Below are 6,467 nucleotides of genomic sequence, written 5' to 3' on the forward strand. Positions count from 1 at the left end.
AAGTGGAATGACCATAGTTGGGCTGGCGACAGAGCTCAGGAAGGATTGTAGTCGATGGCGATGGAGGTCATAAAGACTGTTGATCTAACGGACGAAGGTCGGAAGGACAACGTCAGTAGAAGTCCACGACGAGCAGAAATCCGACGTAGGAGGCAGCAGGCAAAAGGTCCCAGCGGTGGTCGAGAGGAGCTTCTTCCCTCCTTCTCCTTATTCTCTATATGTTAAGAGAGTTGCTATTTGCATGTTTTACATTCTTGCAACTTGTTATAGTTTTGATTGATTATCAAATATTATATTTTATGAATAGTTATCTCCAACACTTTTTGGAAGAGTTATTTTTGCTCTTGTGTGTAGCTATCATTTCAGGAAAAAATCGAAACTCCCAGACCTTTATAAGACTTCAAAATCAAAGTGTCAGCTAATGAGAATACATTAGTGTATTTAAAAATTTGTATTTTCTATTGAACTTAAATTTGAGAGGAGTGATAGTAATTGAGTCAATAAATACAACACACAAACCTTAGAGATTTTGAGAAATTTATACTACTGTTACAGGAGAACATAGTTCCGTACGGACGATCAGATGCAGTTAGTCTCCTCTAAAGATCAATGGAATGAACAGGAATTGAAGAAAATTTTTCTACTTCATGATAGATTTCCAGGACAAAGTGTCATTCAAATCCAAAGATGAAATGTTCTCTAAGAAGATTTTCATTCGAAGAATGAAGTGTATCATTTTTCAGGACGAGTTGCTCTCTCGGAGATACTATCGTCTAGGATGAAGTGGTATTAAATCACGGGACGATTGCTCTCGGTGAAAACTTTCGTCGGACGAACCTTAACTTCATCCCAGGACGAAGTTGAACCGACTCTAAAAATTAAGTGTCGTTCTGCATTTTGGGAACCGACCTAATGGAATAATCATTGCCTACCAGGACAGAACACTAGTTCGTACGCGGACGCATCTGTGTGTGTATGAAGTCATTTCGACCCATATACATTAGGTTTATTTCCAACGGCATTTGAAGTAAAATCATCCAGGATGATTCGTGATCATTTACGGGACGATCTATTCGTATTGACTTTGAAATTTTAATTAGTTGAGGTTTTGTGTCTCGTTTCCTATTGTGAATAACTCGCGATGCATTGCATCGGCTCCATGCAATGCTCATTTTGCCTATCTGTCCTCTCATATAGACTCTGCTGCCTGCTACAAGAAAAGTCATCCATCACGAGCGCCGCTGGAGAGTGTTGAAGGAGATTTCTTGCCATTTGGAGCGTGAAGGTTTCAGCTTGGTACAATCAAAGGTAAGAGTCTTGATCTTGGTTTGTGATTACTTCCTCTTTTCTCTCATCGCTTCTAGAATTCTTGGAGAAGATCTGCTTAAGGAGATCCGGTTCTCTACCGGACACTTTGGAGAGGTGAACAGGTCAGAAGGGTTCTCTGCCCACACTTGGAAGTGCGAAACAACCAAAGGATTCTCTGGCCCACACTGGGAAGTATGAAAGACGAAGGAGTTCTCTGCCCACACTAATGAGAGTGATGGAAAGACGAAGGGTCTGTGCGCCAACGTTGGAGAGTGCGAAAGCCGGAAGGTTCTCTGCCCACACTATGGAGAGTGTTGGAAAGGGACAAAGGGTTCTCTGGTCCATGTTGACCTCGATTTTGGCTCGAATGTGCTCGAGCCCTTTCGATCGATCTAATTGAATCCCGTCGAGCCCAATTCGAACTCGAATCGACCCGACTCGAGCCGGATCAGACTCGAATGAGTTCAATTAGACTCGATTAATTTGTTTTCGTTGCGTCGCACTTAGTTTAATTTGAATTGATCATTATTCTAAATTTTAATTTTACCCAATTAAATTCGTTGAGCCGACTCGAGCCCAATTTGATTCAGATCGAGTTAAGTTCGGATTCGAGCCTAACCCGAGCTTATCCAAATTTAACCTGATTCAACCCAATTTGGTCCTATCAAAGTATCATTTGACTTTTTAAATTATTTGAATTATTTCCCTAAATCTGGAAATTGGATCGACGGCCACGATCAAATGAAATCCTCTTTTCAGCCGAAATTTCGCATGGCAGGCGATTTTCTGCGATCTTCTGTAGGCAAAGCAGTGATCTGCTTCAGATAGCAGCTTCCTTTCGCGTGTTTTGAGATACTGCAGCAAAGGATACGGGGAAGCAGGCTTCCTTCTTCGGCATTTTCACTCCGAATGAAGACTTGAGGGGTGACTTCGTCTAGGGCACGACGACTCACTCTCCCTCTCGCAGACTCTCTCGCGCGTCTCTCTCCCTCTCTCCGATCTCTCTTGTTCGCACGACCCCAGCAAGACCGACGCCCTTTCTCTCGCTCTCGTTCGGAAGCTTCTCCACCGCCGACGCTCGAACCCAACGCCGGCCTCCCCGTATTTGCGAGCCTCAGCCCGACGCCACCTGAATCGAACCCGAGCCCGTGCTCTCTCCGGTCGGGACCCAAGCAGAATCCGAGCCCCTGTCCGCTCCTCTGTTCCGACGCCGGACTCGACGGCAGCCTTCCGATTCCTCCATTCGCACGACTCAGGGCCCGGTCAATCTCCTCCAAAAAGCTGGTACGTGCTCCTCTTCTACCTCCTTATCCTTCTTCTTATTTCACTTTTTCTTCCATTTCCACTCCTTCTTCTTCCTTTCTTTGTTATTATTATGAGGGTTGTCTAGACGATCTCAATCTAGTAGGCGTGCAAATCAGGTTTCCCCTATTGATTTGTTTTGTCTGATCATGCAAACATTGCACATGAGATGTTTGTAGTAATGCTTATTCAAAAAAAAAAAAGCAGGACAATGTGGGTTTGTTCCTAATCCTTATATAATTTGTTGAATAGATTGTCTGTTATTAGTGATATATGTGTATTTGCATTAGTTATGTGAAGAGCATGAGTGTATCTAAATTTTCCTTTACCTGTTTTTTTGACTTTATGTGGAATGGCATGTCGAGCACCGTGTCCGAAAATATCCTTTTGGTTTATGTTTCATGTGAGAATTTCTATGGATTTAATGCAACGGATAACTATCATTGGTAGATTCCATGAGTATTGTTGAAAGCAGTTTCTTTTTTTTTGTGATTGCTATCATTATAAAGGATTCTTTCTCAGAGAACTTTCTGTTTGGTAAGAGTTGAGTTCTCCATTCCAAATTTCGTGGAGAATGAAAGTTTCTTAGCTCTTGTAGTTGACGCTTGATTCAAATTTTGAGACAGTATGTTGAATGGAAAGGGTCCAATTATCATTAAAAGCACTTGAAAAGTATAAACACGAGACATCTCTTTTAAATTTTATGGATGACTGAAATAAAGTCCCAAAGCATTCTCATATAAAGTAAATTTATGCTCTCGTTTTCACACATAAATTTACTTGTTTTCACACATATATACATTTGCATTTGATGTTAGAATCTAAGTAGATGTTACACTGCCATTATTATGACTTGTTGAGTTCATTTGCTTAGATCTTTCATCACCTGAACACAATACCTTTGAACTTATTCATGGCCAGTGATACTTCCTTGGTTATAACTTGGTGTTTGTGATATTGCCTTAAAGAGATTTCTTGTGTTGAAATTTGTTTTCGAGCATGAGCTGGAAGATTTTATTTCTTGTCCATGGAGGATGAGAGAATAAAAATCATTCATATTCTTGAAATGATTTTGTGTAATAAAATATGTTTGCATTGCTATCATTTTAGAGATAGGTTTCCTGTAGAACTCCTTGCTTGAAAGATGACCTATATATAAGGAAATTTATATAGTTTTGTTTGACAAATAAATGCATAAGTGTATCTCTCGTTGATTGCTCGCCCATCCATTTTTTTTTATATGCCATTATTCTAGATTAGACATTTTAACTGAATTTGATAATTGTGATTAGGCTTCTCAGTTTGCAAACAACAAATGTTTTGTTCCCATTCACACCTTTTCAAAAGGACGTCTATGGTGTAGTTGCATGAATAGCCTCTCGTTGGTACTTCATTAGTGAGTTCATATTTGGATAAATAATTACGAGCAAATATATATATATATATATATTTCATTCCCTGTTTGTAAACAAAATGTACAACTCATTTTTTTTTTGTGGCTAAAAATTATCGTGTTACGAACATTTCATTTGGGAAAATTAGGCTAGATGATTCATGTGAAGAATGGATATGCTCTATAGTAAGTCTTATGTTGTCGAAATCATAATTTAAGTATAAAATCTATAGAAGCTTTTATTTTCTGATGGCTATCTTATGCGATGTGAGTTTAATGTTTTATATGCACATCTTTTATTGCTTTGTTGTGAAAAGTTCCTACAGTTTTTTTTTTTGTGAAACTTTGCCTTTTTTTTTAGAACTTGGTCGGTGATATTAATAATTTCCTTTAAAAATTTTTGAGAGATTACATTCTCTATGTCAAAAGTTGTTTGAGCTCGTCAGAGATTTCATTTTACTAGCATGAATGGGTATATGGTTGCTACCTTATTACTTGAAATACTTTCATTCCCTCTTGTTTGTGGCTTTTGGGAGGAAAATCTTTATCTAGTGGAATCGATTCATGGACATAAAATTTATTGAAACTATAATTTCCATAAAAAAAATTTATGATGCTATGTTGATCTTTATTTTCCGTAATATACAAGGTTTCTTGCATCAAATAGGGCAATGCCGAGATGTATCGAAGCGACTTTTCTTATAATAGATTCTATAGAGTTTGGTCGTTTTTGTAGGTTAGCATGCAATGAGAAGTGTCAGAAACTCGTTGGCAAGTTTTAATAAAATTTTCATATTGAATACTTGTTGGCAGAGATGTAGTGAATTATTTTTGTAAAAAAAAAAGGAAGTTTTATGTACAACACTCTTTTGTTTTTTTTTTTTCGGCATGAATTTTGATGGATTGAGACTTTTCTTTTCTTGTTTAAACATTTGTTGGCATATAGTTTGAGATTTGGAAATCCTCCTAAAAGTTTTATAATCATGTGTCTTAGAAATTCATAGTGTTTTACATTATTAGAAACATGTTCACCTGTAAGAGTTTGCAAATAATGAGATTTCTCAATTCTTCCTTCACCATGTGATTGAGTTTTGTATGGGAAATGCTAATAAACAATTGTATTTGGAAATTCTTACATACCTTTTGTTTCAAACATAGACTTGGCATGTAATAGATTTAATAATTAGGGAGTAGGCTGTATTGAACGGCTCGAGTTGAGAATGTTATGGTTACACTTTAGCAAGTTGATGTGAAATGCAATAGTTTAACATTACTTATTCTCCTCTATTTCAAAGTCTTTAATGAGATCTATATAGATTTGTATTACAATGAGGTTCTTTTCTTGTCATTTTGGTAAAGTATTTGCATCAAATTTCATAGATTTGGTCGCTAGCGAAAATTGTTTGGGAGCCTTTTGGAGGTTTTGCGAGTTCTTTTTATATCGAGGGGTTTTGTGAACTTGTTTTATGTAGAAAAAGATTCTGTTTTGCTTATGTTGAGATGGCTTAGTATTGGCTTTAGATTGATTTGTTTTAGAAGGTTTTATTCGACGGATTTTATAAATGCTTTACAATGAGAGGTTCCTATAAAACCTTCTCGTTGGAAAGCTGTATGTTTTATACCCCACTCCAAATGGAAGGGGGCACTTGATTGGTGGTTGTTTGGGTAGAATTTTTGTGTCAAAAGAGAAGATTTTGGAAGATGGTTTTGTAGAATTTTTGTGTCAAAACAAAAATGAAAAGGAAAAGAGATTCTAGTAGATAACTTTTGGGAGGTTTTGTTGTAGTTTTTGCAAACCATTTTTGGGATCTATAATTTTATAATTGAACTCGTTTAGTAAAGGATCTTTTACTGCCTCTTAGGGGAGTGATTGGTGCTTCCCTATTGGAGTTAAAATCCCTTAGTGGTTATGGATAGGGACGAGTTTTGAGGTTTAGATTTTAGGAAGTTTTAGGTTAGATTTTCTTAAAGTCTCTTTCTATAAGATGGATTTTGGAGTTTGAGGTATTAGGGAACTTTAGGTTGGAATGCCTCTAGTGTCCTTTTGGGAGTAAGATAGTCCTTAATTATTAGAATTAGATCACTTTGGTGTTAGTTTCTAAAAGAAGATTAAATATAGAATTTTTGGGGCGAAATATAAAGCAAAAGAAATTCTTAGTTTGGATTTAGAATTGGGAATTTGTATCCCATTAGTTGATATAGAATTTGTTTGTAGTGTGTTGTGGGTAGATATGTCAAACGTATCGAGTGCCTCGTTTGGAGTGGGAATAGCAAAGGGCATTGTTGCTGTTATAAGATGCACTTGACTTCTACGAAGTGTATCCAATAATAACAATGCCCACATCCCTTTTTCATATTCGATTTTCGTTTCTCTTTCTTTCTTTTGCATTTAGTCTCATTTTGCTTTGTTGTTAGCTTTCTTTGTCGTTTCTTTTGTGCTTTGACACTACACACCTACAAATTG

This window comes from Dendrobium catenatum, unplaced genomic scaffold (genome assembly GCF_001605985.2).
Source record: "Dendrobium catenatum unplaced genomic scaffold, ASM160598v2 fragScaff_scaffold_1413, whole genome shotgun sequence".
Classification (NCBI taxonomy): Eukaryota; Viridiplantae; Streptophyta; class Magnoliopsida; order Asparagales; family Orchidaceae; genus Dendrobium; species Dendrobium catenatum.